Source organism: Myotis brandtii, unplaced genomic scaffold, assembly GCF_000412655.1.
Source record: "Myotis brandtii unplaced genomic scaffold, ASM41265v1 scaffold475, whole genome shotgun sequence".
In the NCBI taxonomy this organism is placed as follows: Eukaryota; Metazoa; Chordata; class Mammalia; order Chiroptera; family Vespertilionidae; genus Myotis; species Myotis brandtii.
The window spans coordinates 3,465,811-3,486,377 of NW_005368148.1; positions in this window are offsets into that span (position 1 = coordinate 3,465,811).

Below are 20,567 nucleotides of genomic sequence, written 5' to 3' on the forward strand. Positions count from 1 at the left end.
TAAATGCAGATGCTACTGAGACTTTGAGACTTAGCAGATGATGTGGGGTGGCCTTTCAGAGTGGTTCCAAATGGAAGTAAGTGGGTAGGCCTTTGTATCCCCTCATCAGCAAGTCATTGGCTCCCTGGAGGGGCTAATTTTGGATGAGTCTGTTTCCTAGGGCCCAGAACAATTCCCAGTGAGGGGTGCAGCTGTGAGCTATCAGCAGCGGGAGACACAGCAGCTGGGGAGGGATATGCGCTCCAAAGAAGGGATTTGGGCAAAGACTGCATTATCCATTTACCCATTACAATGTCGTGTCAAAACGGAGATCGTCCCATACATACAAATTCACAGCCTATCTTTTCACTTAACATTATTTGCTGAATTTTCCTCATGTCATTAACTCCTTCTTGAAAACACTTCCAAATAGCTGCCTATTTTATCACATGGGAATATCATTTACTTAACCATTCTCTTCCTAGTGAACTTTTGACAAGTTTTCACTATCAAAAATAATATTGTGATGAACCTCTTTGTGTTTTTGTCATGTACACAGTATAATAAAAAGAGCCTGCAATTAATTGAGTGCTTATTGTTGATGAGGTCAGGCCAATGTTTTTCTTGCCTTCCTGATGGAGTTTTCATGAGGGATGAATGAGAAAATGATTGTAGAGAATGTTACATTTAAGAACTCATTCAATCCTCTTAATGCAGAGACTATTATCATCTCCATCTTGCAGATGAAGAACCCAAGGCACAGAGAGGGTATGTGGCTCATGTTCCATAACTGGTGAGCATTAGAATATAGGCATATGCCTCCAGAGATGAAGCAATATGTTATACTCTTCTCAGCCTGCTTTTCTGGTGATTTTTTCTACATTTATGTCCTTGGAAGTAAACTTCAGAGCTCAAAGGGCTGGACTTACTCTAAAACTCATGATAAGAATTGCCAGATTATTTTACAGAAGCAGTGAGTGCTTCTACCAGCGAAGAAGGGGGGTTTTATTTCACCATCATCAACAACGAAGAACTCCAATGCTTAATTAGAAGCATGATAAAGAACAAGTAATCTATTTCCTTGTCTTCCATTAGGCATCATGAACAATGGTTGTTCTTAAACCAAAGGCTTTCCTTTTGTTTTTTTTTGTTTTTTTTAGCATGCCTCATTCTTTCAAGATTATCTTTTGTGTTGACTAAAATGTACCACCTACATTTCAGAGTAAGGATTTTTTTTGTTTGTGGAATGAATGCACAAATGAGGCAGGGAGAGGGCGTGGACCTCGTACTGCATTGGGAGCTGTGTAGAGCAGGGTGAGTAAAAACCTTGCAGAACAGAGTCCTCCAAAAAACAGGGGAGTGATTTTTGACAATTGCAAAGTTTTCCAAAAATTCTTTAGTAAAGTCTTTCTTAGTCTCAGTTGAATTGAGTATTTAATAAACAATTACTGAACACCCTTTACCTGCCACACTCTCTAATCTGCTTGGAAACATCGACTTTCAATGCTGGAATGAAACTTCCCACAATGTATTTCAAGGAGGAGGAGCTTGAAGCCACTGCTGCTCCGTCAGGGCATTTCTGGTTTCTAGGTGGTGGGCCAGCAGCAGCTGGGGGTTCTGTTGCTCTTCATTCAGAGTCAGAGGAGCCCTTCAGAAATTACTTAGAAGGCACTCGAAGTGATTTTGAATTATTTTAGCATTAACTTAGACTGCCCTTACCTTCAAATTACTCAATATTTAATTTCTTTGTGAGTCCTGCAGGAATTCTTTGGAAAACAAAGTTTTTCTCTCAAATTTGACCTTTGACACTGTATTGAACCTCTCCAAGTTCATGTCCTTACCAACCTCTCTTCCACATAAGTTGTGAAGTTTAAAGGAGACAAGGTATGTAAAATTTTTAAATAAATACTTCCATAGAGTAAGCACTCAATAAATGTTGGATTCACTCTCTCTTCCCCTCCATACCTCTGCTCTTGCTTCTTCTTGGAATGTGTGTAGTTGTGTGACCTTTCTGAGCCTCAATATCCTCATCTGAAAAAAATACAGATTATACTTTCTATATATTCATTCACTACATAGTGGAGGTCAGATAAGGTAATCGGTGTGAAGCAACTAGCACAGCACCTGGCACAGAGCTGTGATTACCTTAATACCTGTTAAGAGGTTGTTAATCAGTTGTTTGATTGGCTTGGCTGTGCAATGAATCCTATGCACCTGATTAATATTCAGTCCTTTTGAATTTAGATAAAGGATAGAATCAATATAGAAAGAGTATAACATTTAGATTTATGGCTGAGGCATTAATTTCAGCCCACTTGTCTTTGATTTTGATGTTTATCTCAACTCTTTCTAAAATTTCTTCTTTGCCTTTGTCACACTCTTTATTTCCCCCCCTCTTAATGACAACTGAAGTGTGCTCTTCCTAATCATTTAGTTTAAAGTATAATTTGTGCCAGTGTTGAGTAGTTGAAATTAGGCCATGTGGTCTTCTAGTTGTCAAATCTGATAGATTGGTCCTCCTGGCCTTTGGCAGCATTCCCTGGGCCTTAGGGACAGACATGACTCCCTCCTTTTTTCCTGTTTTGCTTCTGCTCAAATTCTTTAGGGTCTCTTCCTCTTCCTTTGCCTGCCACTTAAGTTCTGAAATTTTTCATGAGTTTTATGTGCAATCATCTTTCCTCACTTTCCACTCTTTTCCTGAGTAGTCTTCTGTCCTCCTACGATGGCTTCATCTTTATTATATTGGGTCCCCAATCTGTGTCTCTGACCTAGATTGCTTGGCAGTGTCCAGAGGTTGAACATCTCATCTTGGATATGCCACTGGTGAATCAAGTTCAATGTGCAGAGAATAGAGCCCATGATCAGTTTTCCCCTAACCAGCTCCAATTCCAACCCTTAACCACTATGTGATGTCTAATGCAGAAATCATCAGTCAAAGCAGCACAGGAAAGTGCATAAATTAAGTATTTTGCCTTTTCTGAGTAAACTCTGTCTCACTTTTCAAACGGCTCCTCTATGAAGACTTTGATTCAACCACTATTCCTTTCTCTGTGCTATCTGTGCATTATTACAATAATTACTAGAGGCCCGATGCACAAATTTCTTGCAAGGGTAGGCCCTCGCAGCCCTGGCTGCCTTGGCCCTTGCAGCCCCGACTTCATCAGAAGGTCTTCTGGACGGTCATTCTGCTGTTCAGCTGTTCGGTCGACTTGCATATTATGCTTTTACTAGAGGCGTGATGCATGAAGATTAGTGCAAGAATGGGCCTTCTTTCCCCTGGCTGCTAGCACTGCCTTTGCTCCAGCCTGAGCCGCCTTTCCACCTTCCCACCTTCCCATGCTGCCCAGAGGCCCGGAGCAGTTGGAGCAGTGCAGAACGCCTGCATCCTCACCATGGCGAGTGTCCCACTCTGCCCCCGGCTGCTCGGCACCTGCATATGCAAATTAACCCACCATCTTTATTGGGTTAATTTGCATACTCACTCCTGATTGGCTGGTGGGTGTTGCAAAGGTATGGTCAATTTACATCTTTTCCTTTTATTAGTGTAGATTATAATAGATTCTATTGCTATGCTTCATTTATGTTTCTTTTCTTTGAGACTAGGGTTCAGTAAACTTTTTTGGTAAAGGGCCAGAGAGTAAATATTTTAGTCTCTGCGGGCCATATGGTCTCTGTTATAACTACTCAACTCTGTGGTTATAGCGTGAAATTGGCCACAGACAAAACATCAATGAGTGAGCGTGGCTGCATTCCAATAAAACTTTATTTACCAAAACAGACAGTGGGCTGGATTGGTCCCATGAGCCATGGTTTGCTGCCCCTGTTCTAGACTATGGATTCTTAAAGGATTATGTAATAAGAATTTAAAGTTTAGGGACCTATTTACCCGCCACATCCTATAAGAGGCCTGAGATCCAAAGTCAAATACGACTCAGTGCCAGTTGTAAGGAGCACATCTGGAAACTGAACACACGCTGTGATGCAGGTGTGGACTGGCCTCCAAGGGCTGCCATAACAAAGTCTCATGAACTGGGCAACTTACTATCTCACAGTTTTGAGTCAATGTTTCGCAGGGTTGGCTCCTTCTGAGAGCTTGAGGGAGAATGTGTTCCATGCCTCTCCTACTTTCCGGTGATTTGCTGGTGATCTTTGGCATTCCTTGGCTTGTAGATGAATCACTTCAATTCTCCACCCTCACATTGGCTTCCTCCATGTATCTCTGCACATAATTTTCCTTCTGTGCAAGTCTGTCTCTGTATGCAAATGTCCCCATTTTATAAGGAGGACATCAGTAATATTGGTTAGAGCCCATCCTAGTGACCTCATTTAACTTGATTACCTCTATAAAGGTCTACTTCTAAATAAGGTACAGGAGGTTAGGACTTTAATATATCATCTTTGTGAAAGATGATTCTACCCATAACACGGTATATGTATTCACTGTGTGTATAACAAGGGTGCTGAGGTGAAGAGATTTGTTCTGCTGGACAGTCGGGGACAAGAAAACAGAGGATACAAAACCCCTACAACATTTGGCCTGGAAGAATGACAGATATCTTTCTGGACTGAAGGAAAAGGAAAGAGAAGTCCAAACAGCTTGAGTAAATGCAAGAAGGCAGGATTGTAAGAAATGTATATTGAATAATTACCCAAGTACAGTTACGAAATGGTGAGGTTGGTGGAAACGGCTCACCTTGATGTTAGAAAGATTAGCTGGAGCAGAGCAAGACTAAATGTGTGCAGGCTAAAGAGTTGCTTGAACAATGTTTGTTGAGTGAATGAACTAATGAAGTAGAAAAGAATGGTTGTAACTAATTGGTAGTTTTGAATTCCTTCTTTTTCTTTTTCTTTTTTTGAAATACATTTTATTGATTTTTTACAGAGAGGAAGGAGGAGAGATATAGAGTTAGAAACATCGATCAGCTCCCTCCTGCACATCTCCCACTGGGGATGTGCCCACAACCCAGGTACATGCCCTTGACCGGAATCGAACCTGGGACCTTTCAGTCCGCAGGCCGACGCTCTATCCACTGAGCCAAACCGGTTTCAACAAATTCCTTCTTTTTCAATGTCAGGGGTCTCATTCATGTTCTGAGTACTCGTTAACATCTGGGCTGTTATCCTACAGCTTCTCCTTTCACCGACACTTGCTTGGGCTCATGCCTCCCTCATAATTTTTTTTGCTCCTATGTGCACTAGAAGAATAAGGACAAGAAATCTGGAGGTTTAACTCATAAGCAAATATTCTCTGATGGAAATATACAACATGTTTATCCTTTGACAATAAAAATAGCCAATATTTGTTAAATGTTTACTCAGCACCAAACACTGTGCTAAGCATCATATATATGAACTCATTTAATCTGCACATATCTCCATGAGATCCTATGCTCTCTCTCTAATACGTGAAGTAACTGAGATGCAGAGGGATGAACTGGCCCAATGTAACCAGGCTGGTAGATTACTGACCTTTCCTAACTTTGCCATTTCTGGTTCCATCCTAGGGATAACTTTGGAGGGAGCTTCCGGCTAATCATCCAACAGTGGCTTGCTAGAATGAAGGCCATGAACTTTGTGCTGAGGGAAGCTTTGGGATTTCAGAGGAGTAAGTCTTGAGAGGAATTCTGGGATGTTGGTGGGCGGGAGGAGGGATGGAAAATAGGGCCATTTTCAAAATCATGACACTAGTTAGATGTTTCCTATAAAATGTCCTTGAGGTGCCCTAGCACTCTTTTCTGATAACTTTCTTGGGTAGAAAATAAACAGCAGACTTTTGGCTCCTGACCACCACGGTACCTACAGAAAGCAGCTGTTGAGAACGTGCGAGCGGCTTATGTGTGTCCGAGCGCGCGTGCTTGGCAGGAATTTTCTGGAGAGGCATGAAGCGCTACTTTCATTCCCATGGATGCTGCTTGTTCCTCAGAATGGAAACTGTTCTATTTTTGGCCACAAGACTATTTCTAAGGAAAAAGGGATTAAACAAAGCATTGGTAACAAGTTCATGTGTGTAGTTTTCCGAGATTGAAGAAATCGGGAGTTTAATGCATTTGGGGGAAGAGGAGCAGCTTCTTCAACTGCACTGGCCTCAGAATGATAAGAGGAACTGTTCAGTTTGGATTCTCGGGTTAGGATTTGAGGGCCCAGGACAGAGAGGCTGCATGAGTGTGTGTGTGTGTGTGTGTGTGTGTGAGTGTGTGTGTGTGAGTGAGTGTGTGTGAGTGAGTGTGTGTGTGAGTGTGTGTGTGTGAGTGAGTGTGTGTGAGTGAGTGTGTGTGTGAGTGTGTGTGTGTGAGTGAGTGTGTGTGAGTGAGTGTGTGTGTGAGTGTGTGTGTGTGAGTGAGTGTGTGTGAGTGAGTGTGTGTGTGAGTGTGTGTGTGTGAGTGAGTGTGTGTGAGTGAGTGTGTGTGTGAGTGTGTGTGTGTGAGTGAGTGTGTGTGAGTGAGTGTGTGTGTGAGTGTGTGTGTGTGAGTGAGTGTGTGTGAGTGAGTGTGTGTGTGAGTGTGTGTGTGTGAGTGAGTGTGTGTGAGTGAGTGTGTGTGTGAGTGTGTGTGTGTGAGTGTGAGAGTGTGTGTGTGTGTGTGTGTGTGTGTGTGTAGGGGGGGGTCGTGGCTGTGAAGGCTGCAGCTTGGCCTCTGCGAGCAGGCAGATTGGCTGGTGTGGAGAAAAACACCTTTGGCATCTGAAAAAGGAAAACCCGGCAGACTGGTGTTCTCTGCCCATCATAAACCTATCTCGGATTGTGAGGTGATTCGCACCCCTGCCTCAGTGTCATAGTTGGTCATGTGCCTTTTAATTAATTAATTATTTTAATGTATTACCTATTTTTTTAGAGAGAGGAAGGGAGAGACAGAGAAACATTGATGTGAGAGAAACATTGATCGGTTGCCTCCAGTATGCACCCCGACTGGGGATTGAACCCACAACCTAGATATGTGCCCTGACCAGGAATCGAACCTGTAATCTTTTGGTGTTTGGGGGACACTCCAACCAACGGAGCCACCTGACCAGGGCAGCCACGTACCTTTTAGGGGCACTTCAGGGGCTGATTTCCAGCAGAGTCTGATCTCAAGGCAAATCTTTGGGGGCCAGCTGCATGGTAAACTACATTTTTTTTTGGCCTTTTCCCCACCTGACACCTTTCTAGGAAACACATTTTGCTGCCATGACCTCTTTTGCTGCTGTTTGGTATCCTTGACATGAAAAACGAGAAAGCAGACAGCACTCCATCAACCAGCAGCTCTTAAGGAGCATCTCCTGTTGAAGGTATCTTTTCACAGGAGGCCCGGAGCTGAATCAGTGCGGCCCAGGGGCCTATGGGGGAATCTTGAAGGTGACCAGGGCATTTTGCACAAGTGGTTGGAGTGCCTGGGTAGAGCAATCACAGACTCTGTAAAACCCAAGCCCCAGGAAATGGAGCTGTATCCTTGGGCCCTGATTAAGAAACACAGACTAGATTAGAGGGAGCCATGTAATCTGATGCCCTGAAGCCAACAGGGCGGGGTCTGCGAGGCCTCTGGAATTTTTCTCTCCCCTTGCTGTTGAAATATTCTTGAATTCCAATTGGTTGTTTCTTTCTTCTGCTTCAAACCTAGCCCTCGGGTACAGATGCAGTAGAGTTTCTGGGTAACATCTAATTCTTGGAAGAAAGGGCTGTTCTCTTTTCCTGAAGACATTCCATATCTTTGGAGTTATGAAATGAAGTGCCTGGTGAGGAGACCTGTTATTACTAGTTGCTGAGGCAAAGCATTTCTGGGGAGTGCTGTTCTTGAAAGTGGCTCTGAGTTGATGCCTTGTGAGCTTGGAAAATTTTCTTCTTGGCTACAGTCTTTTGAAAATTTTGCTCAAGATTAAGGGATGGGACCTGTATTGGTCTTGTTCAGAAATGTATACAGACTTGGCACCGGCTACATTTCTCATGTCTTTACTCTCATTGATTCAACAAATATGTACTAAGCACCTACTATGTGCCAGGCACAAAGGCAAACACAAGAGACACAGTCTCTGCTGATGTAGTACTTATGGTCTGGTTGGGGAGACAGACAATACATAAGCATATTCACATTATGGGGAGTGCTGTAAAGGAAAAGAACAGGGTATGGAGAGAGAGAGAGAAGAATGGTAGATATAAGGAGGGTGGGCAGGGGAAGTCTCTTTGGGAGGGTGAAATTTAAGTTAATATAAAAAGAAAAGGCCAGTAATGTGGAGAAAATGGGATGGAGATGGAAGTTTTAGGCAGAAGAAACAGCAAGTGCAAAGGCCCTAAAGTGAGAAAGCTAAGCATGTCTGAGAAAGCTAATAACACCTGGGAGAGCTGGAGCAAAGTGAGTGGGGGTGAGATGAGTTTGGAAAGTTAGCCATGGAGCTGGATCACATAGCATCTTGTAGTCCCAAATATAGAGCTTGAATTTTATCCTAAGAGTGTTGGAAAGCCACTGGGGAGCTTGAAGCAGGGGTGTGACATTATCTCTCTTACGGTTTTGAAAGCACACCAGCTGCTGTGTGCAGAATGGATGGGGGCAGAAGCTCTAGAAGGCCTATCTAATGTTCAGACAAGAGGTGATAGTGGCTTAATCTGGAGATGGCAGTAGCTCCTTCCTATCTGTGTTCATTCTAGTCTCCTGTTATCAGTGGGGAGAGGTCCTCGTCTCCACCAGTTGCTAGTGGGAGTGGGCTTCTTGTGATATCCTGAGAAAAGGAATTTTCTGAGACTCCCATGGGAGGATGAGATATTGTAGAAAGCTTTATTTCTGTGGGATCCAACCTCTGAGTTTTCAAGGTCCCATTTCCCTTCATCCCCCGCTCCCCCCTAACCCCCCTTCCCCAAGGAAGAAGTGTAGCTGTGGCTTCAGAAGAGCTAGAATTAGAGCCATGTCGAGAATTTCCTTTCCATGTCGGAGCAGAGTTCAGATCAGCATCAGGCTAGCTTAGCTTGTGTTCCCTGCTGCAGTCCATGAGTCCATTGAGTGTGGCGTCTTCAGGGCCACATAGCTTGGAGGGAACACAGGCCAATGCAAGGAAGCCAAGGGAGAGAGCGAACTACTTTGTTTGGGGGGTATCCCCAAATTTCCCTAGGCTTTCATTGGCCCTGCTTACTCTGGCCAATGATCTCTGTTCCCAGGTTTGACTGACAGGCACTTTCCTTAGTCACACCAACTTTACTATGCATGTGTCTATCTCTCCTTTGTTCAGTCCCTCCCCCCAGTGATCTGCAGGGAATGGGCCAGTGGTTCCTTGGGGACTGTAAAGTAGCTTCCTGGTGAAGCTGCCCAAATGACATGACTATAATGTCTGGCCTTCCTTTTGCTTCTTTCCTATTATTAGTAACTAACTAATGATAATGGTATCACTTCCATATCTTACCCCCCCCCCCCCAATCACTGTTTTCTGGGGCAAAAGCTAGCCTTCCTTTACAACAAGTGCTTCCTGGGTTGGGGGTACTGGTGCTTAAGACTTTTCCAAAATTCTTTAAATCTTCCCATTTGATTATCTCAATAGCCCTGTGAGGGAGACAGGGAGCTTAGCATATTGTCCCCATTTGTAAGAGAGAGGTTTTAGGAAATTCCTAGCAGAGCTGCTCCTGCCCAGGCCTCTCTTCTGCTCCATGGAACCTGCCCTGTTGACCTTTTGGTTTTACATGTCAATCTGTTTTACACCTGGTATAAAAAAATACTTTGAAAAACAAAACAAAACAGTACATTTTTAACCCTCAGAGAAATATAAAAGAAACATAAGTCAAAGATTTTATTTAACTCATGAGGGAACCAGTAAGATGTTACATATGGCCTACCTATCAAATGAGGATATTTACAGGTAATTAAATAAAGAAATGTTAGGATGAGATTCCTGGGTTAGACATAAACTGGTTAATGTCTGACAAGGCCATAAATCTTAGGGATTATCTGTTCCACTGGACAGAAATTATTTGCATCTCTACTGGGCAAAAATGTGTAAGAGAATGGGCAACTTCACTAAGTTAGGGACCTTTAGTCAATAGCAAACAATGAAATGAACTAAATGTATATTCCCAGAAAAGGGGCCTTGGGTGATGTTGAAAAGATGTGTTAACCTTTTTTTTGGTGTGCCTTATTTCAAAGTTTTAGCTATTTTTATTACACTATTTCTCAGAGCAGTGATCACTAGGTACAATGCCTTTGTTATGAAGTCTGTACAAAGGCTAAGGAGAAAAATAAAAATGAGGAAAGAAAGGATCAATTAAAATACAATCCTACTTCTCCCAGAATGAGTTGCAATTCAGTCGATTATCAGACCTATATTGACCGTGGATGTGTAGAACCCTTTGTGAGGCTGTGGGAGCACAGTGCTTCGTATAAAACAGTTCCTGCCCTGTGGACCTCACAGTCTAGACAGGGAGACAGACATATAAACGGTACATTCCAATTCGTTGTGATTAAGGCCAAGTAGAGATGTGGGAACTGTGCAGGCACCAGAGAAGGGAGCGAGAGTCAAGGCCACTTCCCAGAAAAGGTGCAGTGGAGCTGTCTTGAAGGCTGGGAAAAGGTTGCCGGTTGGGAAGGACTTGGGCATGGATAGCCATTCAGGCAGGACGTCAACTACCAACCTGAGAAATAGCATGGGCATGCATAAAGAGACCTACCTCTGTGGTTATGACAGATTTAAAATTTTCTCCTCAATTCTCATTGCTAGTTGCAGAATTCTAAGATTTTGTGGGGTAGGAATTGAAGTGGGTATGGAAAAGGGAAGAAGTTGGAGTTTCTTGGGCAAGCTTGCAAAATTTTCTTTAAATATTAGGTCAAATTCTCTATAAAAACCCTATTTAAAACTTTTTGAAAGACTTTGAAGTCCCAGAGAAGCAGGAAGTTAATTAGAGTGGCTTTGATATCTTCGGGTATGTTTTAACAGCTGCTTAAGACAGTTTAAACAATAAGAACTTATGTGGTTTGGGATGTTTCTGTGATAGTCAGCTCCGGCCAGAGTGAAATATCACTGCATCTGAGAGCAACAGCAGTTGGCTTTAATTTTAGGAAGAGTTCAAGCCAAAAAATCTCTCTAAAACCCAAGAGAGGAACTTCTAAAGAGGAAGATTGCTCCCAGAGAATGCATTTGGGGGTAAAAGATGAACTGAGTGGGGAACAAATGATCTTAACTTGGTTCTCAGAGGAACACAGGGCACACCCATTTCTGATTAATTCTTTTAAGGTGGATTTAACCAAGGGTATTTGTTGGCAGTTGCCATTTGTAAAGGGGTCCCAGTGAGGTGGATTAGCATCTATAAGAAACATTTAAATAACACAAAAGGCGTCCAACCAATTTAAATATTCTGGAGATTGGTCATTGTACTTGAATTAACACGTAATTTGTTTTCCTGGACAATGCCTTCAGTCTCCTTAATTATTTCCCCAGAGCCTGCTCCTGATTGGATCTTATCCATGCTGGGGAAGAGCAACTAGAGGATATCTATGATGAGCAATAAGGAGAGGACTGTAGAGTGAATTTCAAGAAATTCTGGGCAGGCAGGCCTGCTCTGGAGGCCTGATGTGGGCAGCATGCTAAGCTGCTGCTGCTGCTGCTGGTGATGGATAGTGGTGGTCTTGGTGGCAGTGGTGCTGGTGATGATGCTGGTGGTTCTGGTGGCAGTGGTGGTGGTGATGATGGGTGGCAGTGGTGGTGGTGATGATGATGATGATGCCAGTGGTCTTGGTAGTAGTGATGATGCTGCTGCTGGTCCTGCTGGTAGTGGTGGTAGTGATGATGATGCTGGTGGTCTTGGTGGCAGTGGTGGTGGTGCTGATGGTGCTGGTGGCCCTGGTGGTAGTGGGTGGTGATGATGATGATGATGCCAGTGGTCTTGATGGTGGTGATGATGCTAGTGGTCTTGGTGGTAGTGATGCTGCTGCTGCTGGTAGTGGTGGTAGTGATGATGATACTGCTGGTCCTGCTGGTAGTGGTGGTGGTGATGATGATGCTGGTGGTCCTGGTGGCAGTGGTGGTGCTAATGGTGCTGGTGGCCCTGGTGGTAGTGGGTGGTGATGATGATGGTGGTCCTGGTGATAGTGGTGGTGGTGATGATGATGCTGGTAGTCCTGGTGGCAGTGGTAGTGGGTGCTGATGATGCTGGTGGTCCTGGTGGCAGTGGTGGTGGTGGTGATGATGATTATACTGCCCAACTTTTGGAGAGCTAAGGATTGTACGATAGGCACCCTGTTGAGCATTTACACCCATTCTCATGCGTCAGGTATTTCATTTTCAATTTACTGATGAGAAAAGTGGGGCTCAGAGAGCCTCAGTGACTTGCTCATTCATCCATTCATTCACTAAGTCTTTTGCTTCCATCAAGTTCTGTACCTCCTTGAAATCTATACAATAGTGCATTGCAGCCTCTTTCTCCCTATGCAAAAACTGACTAAACCATAGAAGAGGTTTGAAGATAAGTGCTTTTGGTAATGGGCCAACTGTTGGCAGACAGGTGATTATATCATCCCATTCAGGAGACAAATTTATCTTCCAAAAATATTGCATGTTATACCAACCTTCCAAGGATTTCCCATTTTCCACAGAATAAAGACCAAATTGAGGCCTTCCTTGCTACAGCAATTGGAGACTGTGTTGTAAAGGATGTTGTTGTTTCTTTCTAAAAAAGTGTCACCATTGCATCTTTCCTAGAGAATGCTTGAGTTTATTTACAAAATACCAAACTGAGGCCTTCCTTGCTACTGCAATTGGAGACTGTGTTGTAAAGGTTGTTGTTTCTTTCTAAAAAAGTGTCACCATCGCATCTTTCCTAGAGAATGCTTGAGTTTATTTACAAAATGGAATAAAATAAAGTGAAAGTTGCACGTAACACTCACACTGAATCTATTGAGAAACTTGTACAAAAATAACCAGTTTTCTTTTTCTTCTTAAAAACAAAGTATTTTTATTGATTTTTTTTAGAGAGGGGGGAGATAGAGAAATATCAATTGGCTGCCTCCTGCACATCCCCTACTGAGACTGAGCTTGCAACCCAGGCATGTGCCCTGTCCAGGAATTGAACTAGCAACCTTTTGGTGCATGGGACAATGCTCAACCAACTGAGCCACATCAGCCAGGGCAAGATAACCTGTTTTTCAAAAGTTCCATTTTGGTGTAGTAGCTGCACAAAGAATTTTAACAGTTAACTCTCTGAGTGGGATACATTTGTAAATGAGGACACTTGGTAAATGCACAGACAAAAACCTTCTAAAACAGTGACCTTTTCTTGATAAATTATTGTCCTTAAACTAAGTTGTTTTTGCAAGATCTATCTATCTCCTATCTATCTATCTATCTATCTATCTATCTATCTATCTATCTGCATTTTTACTTCTCTATACAAGAACACAAGTGCATGGGTGGTCTGTCCAAGCCCAGTGGGGTACAAAAGATGCATAAGAAAAATTCATATAGAAAACATGATGTGAGTAATCTTCTTTCTTAAAGAACAGGCACTTCCCATACAGAGGAGTGGGCTATGACAAGGTGTTCTAGAGCTCAGTGTTAGCCATAAACAGGCGGATGCACAAAAATAAGGGAGAAGAGGAGCATGTCAGGGGAGGCAGGTTCTCGGGGAGCCTTTAATGCTCACTAACTGTGGACTGTTCCTCAAGGGGTCTTAATTTTCTCCAATTTTATAGCTCCTGGTAGGTTCTGACTCCTTTCTCTCATCTATTGAGGCACAAATTTGAGTGGAAAACTTTGTCTAAGATTCACATGTTGTCTTTGGAAAATAGAGCTTGTTCTTCTTTCCTTTGGACTTAGGTTTGGCTTTATCTTATTTTCATTGGTCCTTGAAGAGCCACCCACAGCCTAGAGTTGAATGCTCCAACGGTATGGCATTGCTTCATGGCAAGCAGAGTGAATTCTGTGCACTGCAGTGTGCACACACTCTCACATTTTTAGCTGGTCCCAAGCCTCTTGCCTGACAGCCCACACCAGCAGCGACATGTTAACAATTAGCTAGTGGCTAACGTGGGTGCTTTTGCTTCCAAAAGCTATAAAGAATAGGCACTTCTGTATGCAAAAGGATACTCTACCTTTTCCACTCCAATCATCTAACTTAAGAATTCTAGTGTTTCCAAATTTCCAACAGATATTAATCTTTGGGATTCAACGATGAGAAATCAGAACTCCCAAGAATTCTTAAAAATACCCCAATCCTAAGTTATTATTAAAATACCTCAACATTTTTCAGATTCTTTACTTACTATCATGGATACCTAAGAAAATGTATTTAATAAATAAAAGCCATTAAGTTTAGTAGCATTTGTAAAGAACTATAGACTATTGCAAATATTCAAATGCTTGAAAATGCCAGCAAACATCATTGGGTAGTATTTGAATAATGTAACATTGGATCTCCAAGCTAGGCTGACAGCATAACACAGAATCTCATATTGAAACTGACAATATAAGGACTTGATTTACTTCCAAAACTTTTTATTCTTTAATATACCTCTAATAGGATTTATAAAGTACAGTATATATGCATATATATTTATTAATTTTACTTTCTTTTTTTCAAAAATGATTCACCATTGACAGTCAGCAGGACCATGAACACACACTTATAACATGACAACAGCTACAGGCAAGATCAACTGATTGGATTGGGGCAGCCTCTTTTCCAGGGGTGCCTGTCCCACTTCCCTGAAATGTTGGCATCAACCCTGGGCTGCACATGCCAGCTGTTCTGCTTTTGCTTTCTACTTGATGTCGTAGATTTCTTCAAACCAGTAATGTCTCGCTGTGATTGCTAGGCTTTAGTTCTCATGGTGTAATTATAATAATTTCCCCTATTTTCTCAATTTCTTGACCAACTTTTCTTGGGATTTGAAATCAGAAAAATCATTTTAATTTTAGAGATATGCTGGCAAGGACTTCCCTCATGGAAAGGATCTCTCTTTCTGGGAGTAATCCAGGACATTACCACCATTCAAAATGGGGACCTAGGAGTTGTCCACTCAAAAATCCCCAGTAGCTCATCATGGATTTCCACCACTGCCACTATTCAGTGGTCTTTGTGGGTCTTCCTCCAGCAATGGACTCCTTTAAAAAATGTAAAAGCTGAACCACAGCAGGCAGGATGGAAATTATAACTGAAATGGGTTAGCATAGAGCATCCACCTGGGAGACCTGTATGTCTTTGATGAAATGGCTGCAGGGGCCATGTTGAAGACCTAGACGGTGGCTACCTCATTTTCTCCTGGAGTGTAGCATAAAGATATATAGTAAAGAGTAAGCGTGTCAGACCACCTGAGGTGAAAACCTGTCATTAACTAACACTGAGAAAGTTGCATACCTTCTCTAGACCTCAGTTTTCATGTCTGTATTGACTTCACAGAGTCGGTTAAATGAAATAATGCAAATTACAATGCCCTGGCACATGCTGACTATGAACTAAGCAGAACCTAGGGTTGTATTTTTTTTCTTCATAGGATTATTGAGAGTGCACGTTACCAGCACTTCCATTCACTGTTCAGAGGTCTGGGTGCCTGCAGCTAGGTGATGGGCAGTGCTGGTTACGGTTCAGAGCCCTGCCAGGTGTCTTGGCACTGCACTTTTCTAAAATGCTGTTGCTATTTAATTGATGCCCTCAAAGTAAATCCCAAACATGGTGTCAGGAAAGGACCTCATGTCTGATAACTCTTCTCTTGACACGTCATAGTACTTCGGGGGGCGGAGGAGCTTTGGACTTGAGTATTGCACACACCGGCAGCGGACGGCCTAAAGAGATGCAGGTCTAGGCAGCCTTGAGACTTCCCACCCAGGGCAGGGCAGGGCAGGGCAGGCCACTGGGGTGTTTGGTCCATGCTCCTCTTGCACATTTTAAGCGGCGGGTGCAGGCTTTATAAGAGAAAGGGCTGCCTGGGAAGAGTTTGTCTTTCTGAATCTGTCTCAAAAGATGGAGGAACTCTCAGATACGGTCACACAATCTGATGTCAAGAACCCTTTGAGCAGGTTTGTTATAGGGAAGTCAATAAGCATTTGGCATTAGAGTGTAGTAGAAGGTTCTATGTTAAGAGCATTAGTGCAGACTTTATCACATTTAGGGTTAAAAACATTAAAAAAAGATATTTTTGTTGATTTCAGAGAAAAAGAGGGAGGAAGGGAGAGAGAGGGAGAGGGAGAGAGAGAGAGAGAGAGAGAGAGAGAGAGAGAGAGAGAAGCATCAATGATGAGGGCAAATCACTGATCAGCTGCCTCCTGCATGTCCCCTTACTGGGGATTGAGCCCACAACCTGAGCATGTGCCCTGATTGGGAATCAAACCCTGACCTCCTGGTTTATAGATCAATGCTCAACCACTGAGCCACATCGGCTGGGTGAAAAAAAACACCACAATTTCTTCTTTACCAGCTGTGTGACTTTGGTTGAGTTACTTATTATCTCTCAAGTTGTGTTTCCTCGGTTATAAATATGATAATAATTGTACTTACTTCATAAGGTTATCTTGAATATTAAATAAAACAATATATGTAAAAAGCTGTCAAAACAGATCCTGGAACATAATAAACACTCAAGAAATATTAGCTATTTTTTCATTAGTACAGTTGAGTCAAGGTGTACAAATACTCCTCACCATACTCAACTGCTGCATTCTTGAATAGATCAAAGTTTTCTTATAAAAAATATGGTAAAGAAGGGAGTGAGAAGAGTTTAGTCATTCATGACATAATTTTCCATTATCCTGGCCTAGATTCACACAGCATGTGTTTCTGGACATGGGCAGACAGCAGGAGAGGTGAGTGGGTGGATTGCGGAGCCGGGCGGAGTCGCTACGTTGGAGCAGAAGGACCCGCTGTGTTAGATGTGGAAAAGCAAGGTGTAAGTGTTGGGGACGCCTTCCCAGCCCCAGGAGAGGTTGATGGCTGGACACTCTTCTTTGGGCCTTTCTTGTTGGTAAACTTATTCCAACCTGTTTTACTTACTCTAGTCCTGGTCTAGTTAAATCACGAGACTTTTAAAAGAGACTCTTTAGTAGTCTCTCACGAATCAGGCTTTTTAAAAGCTCCCCAATCCACTGCCTGCACCATCTTGCTGGCAGGAAAAGTCTTTGCAAAGGTCAAGTTTACCAGCAGTTGATCCAATAAATACCAGTGCTGAGGTGTCAGGGGATACACATGTCACTTTTCACAGGGGACTAGATAGAAAATTATTCTTCAAGGATGTTCTGAACAGAGACCGACAGAGCTGGAAACTCCAGAAAGACCTCCTTTTCTGATCCACTAGCTTTTAAAAATGAAATGAAAAGAAATGTGAAACTGGAAGTTCTCAGAAAATGTCATGAACATTGCTGAACTATGCTTACCACTCCGAAAGAATGTGCACTCAGCAGTCGCTGGTTCTGGCGAGCTTTCAGGGCACCTTCCTTGATCATGATGAACCCTGCCCCCAGGAGGACATTTGGATTTCTAGCACCCATGTATTTTGTGTGACCTCCCCCTTCCTGGAACGATTTTTGACTTCATGCATGCATGACAATAGTCAAATCACAATGACAACAGCGCCTATTTTGAGGGCCTTCTATGTGTCAGGCATATCACTGGATATTTAGCTTACATTATTTTCTTTAATTCTCAAAACCAATTAAATATCATTATCTCGAGTTTAGAAATAAGGATATTGAGGCTTGGAGAAGATCATTCATTTGCCACTGAAGTGAATGGAATTGAGAGTCAAACCTGGGTCTGTTTGAACCTAAGGCCTTTACCTGCTAAACAGCAGCTCAAGTAGACGTGGCATAGCATCAATGCCTCAATTTTGTAGATGTGCGTGCCAGGTGACTCTCTCATCTTGACGCCAGCCATGCCCTGACAATTTATGCTGACCACAAACCTCTCTTGGTTCATCTTCTCACACAGGTGTGCCCTTATTTCTGCCCCCATGTATGCAGCACTGGCAGCTCCTGCCTTGAGTTCAGGACACATGTTTTTCGGTTGGCATTATAGTCTTGTAGTTATTGGCTAAGAACTTGACCCTGGAATCAGATTCAAACCACAGCCCTACTACTTACTAAGTCTGTGACTCTGAGAAAGTTGCCTAATTGCTCTCAATTTTTGCATCTGTAAAGTGGGGACAGTAGCAGCACCTAACTCACAGGTGAAGATTAAATGAGGTAAATTGCTTAGAAGAGCAAATGGTTCAAGTTAGCTGCTTAATAGAATTATTCAAACTTGGAAGAGTTCACTGAATGTTAATTATAGCTAACAACTTGATACAATTAGACACTGCCCATTACCATCTCTAGTCTCCTGACTTTGGTTCAATTCTTTAACAGACAATCATGAGTGCTTACTATATGTCACACACTGTACAAAGGGTCATGGAAACAGATAAGAATAAAATCCTCAGGAAATGTATGGTGTGGTGGGTAGACAGACATATTAACAGATACCTTCGACTTAATGTACTAAGAATGCAGGATGTATTAGGAGTCTGGAGAGAGGAACAGTGATTAACCTGGCTGTGCAGGGAAGGAAGAACAGGAGCCAGTTATATGCAGAAAGATGCAAAAGGATTTCTAGGCAGAGAGACCATGCAAAAAGACACAACAGTGGAAAACAATAATATGGGTGAGAGGACCTATGAGCAATTTGCTGATGTTAGAATATATCATTTAAGCTAGGAAGTGAGCTGGAAACAAATGTGATGCTATGGACTTTATTCTGCAGGTCATGGTGGAGTCATTTTAGTGGGTGGGTTCAAGAAGAGTGGTCAGATTGGGGCAGGGGGACTAGGTGGGAGGCTATGGAGAGACAAATGGTCCAAACTAGAGCAGTCAAGGTAGGATGGAGAGGAAGGGGTGCATTAGAGGAATATTCAGAGGGTGAGCTGCAGGGCCTGTAGTTGAATGGAGAAGCTGCAGTAAACCCCGAGTTAACATGCCTCTCCTGTGGGAGTTCTCCTTTTAGAGGATACTTCTTTTTCCATGTTTTCAGAAGGATCCATTAGACCATTAATTGTATAGGCTTCTAATGTCCATTAGAGAAACTACCTGAGAAGTTGAAGCCAGCTCTAAGAAGTCAGCTTTAAAAAAGATAGCAGAGATATGATAGCACTTAGAGTCTCCACATCTCAGTGTCCCAATCTGTAAAGTGGTACTTGTTCCATTGGATTGACATAAGGATTAAATTAGCCAAAGTTTTAATAACAGTGTCCACCATCAAGCAAGCCCTCAAAATAGGAAAGCTGCTGTCAGTATTGTTGCTGTGACTGTTACTTTATAGCACAGTCTCATGAATCTGACTACCTCGGTTCCAACCCAAACTCTATAAATTGAAAAAAAAATACTTAATTTCATTAAGCCTCAGTTTCTCATCTGCAAAATGGGAACAATGATAGACAATTTAAAAAGTACCTATCTTGCCCAGCTAGCATGGCTCAGTGGTTGAGAGTCGCCCTATGAACCAGGAGGTCACGGTTCGATTCCCAGACAGGGCACCTTCCTCTCTGAAATCAATAAAAAAATGTAAATAAATAAATAAATAAATAGTACCTATCTCATAGACTTGTGGGCAGACTGAATGGAATGTGTACAGACATGTAGCTCAGATCCTGGCATGGAGTAAAGAGCCAGGAAATGTAAGCTACTGCTGTATTTCTTATTGTATGCTAGGTATTTTTGTATATGTGATATTTCACTTTCCCTGCATCCAGTACAGTAAGTGATATGTTTTCCATATTAAAGATGAGGAGATTGAAGCATGGGGAGGTTAAATGCTTTGTCCAAAGTCATCTAACTAAGCTGATACAAGCTATTCCATTTAGGACACCTTGATTGGATGTAGGGGAAGTACTGAAGGAGAATCAAAGATGATTTTAGTTTTGTTTCCCTGAACAACTATTTAAATGGAAACCTGGGTGGGGAACAGAATTTAAATGGGGGTTGTGTGCATCAGTACATGCATGTGTTTGTATAGGTATGTGTGTGTGCCTGTGTGTTTGTGAGAGAGCGAGGCAGATGGAGATAGAATCCAAGACTTCAGTTTTGGATATGTTAAGCTTGTGATGTCTTACAGACATCTTTGTGGTATATTAATGAAATAGTTGATTATACAACCCTGTCTTTAAGGAAGTCTGGAATGGAGATAGAAATCTGGCAGTTGTCAGCACAGAGATGGTATTTAAAGTCATGTGAATGGATGAGATTTACCAGAGCAGGGAAGTATAGAGATGGAAGAGCAAAAGGCCCAGGGCTAAACCAAACCCAGAGCATGTCAACCTTTAGAGGAAAGAAGAGGAATAATTGCTATAAAATGCACTATAAGGAATGGCCAGTGTGGAGAACCAGCTGGAAAAACACTGCCAGGAAAGTGGGCTTCTTGGGTCTACCTCACTTTTGCATAGCACATTGGTGCTATATGTCACCCATTTGGCACTTTATATATCCTGCATTGGGGGTTATTTCTCTTTTTGTCTATTGGACACTTTCTGTGTTGAGACCTCTGGTCTCCAGGGACTGGGGTTCTGTCTGTCCTTTGGAATTCCCCATAGCAGGCACAGCACTTGACCTTGAGGCGATACTCCATAATGTTTGGCAATGATGATTTTTGCTCACTGTGGTCACAGAAAAAAAGATGGTGTTCAGCAAAA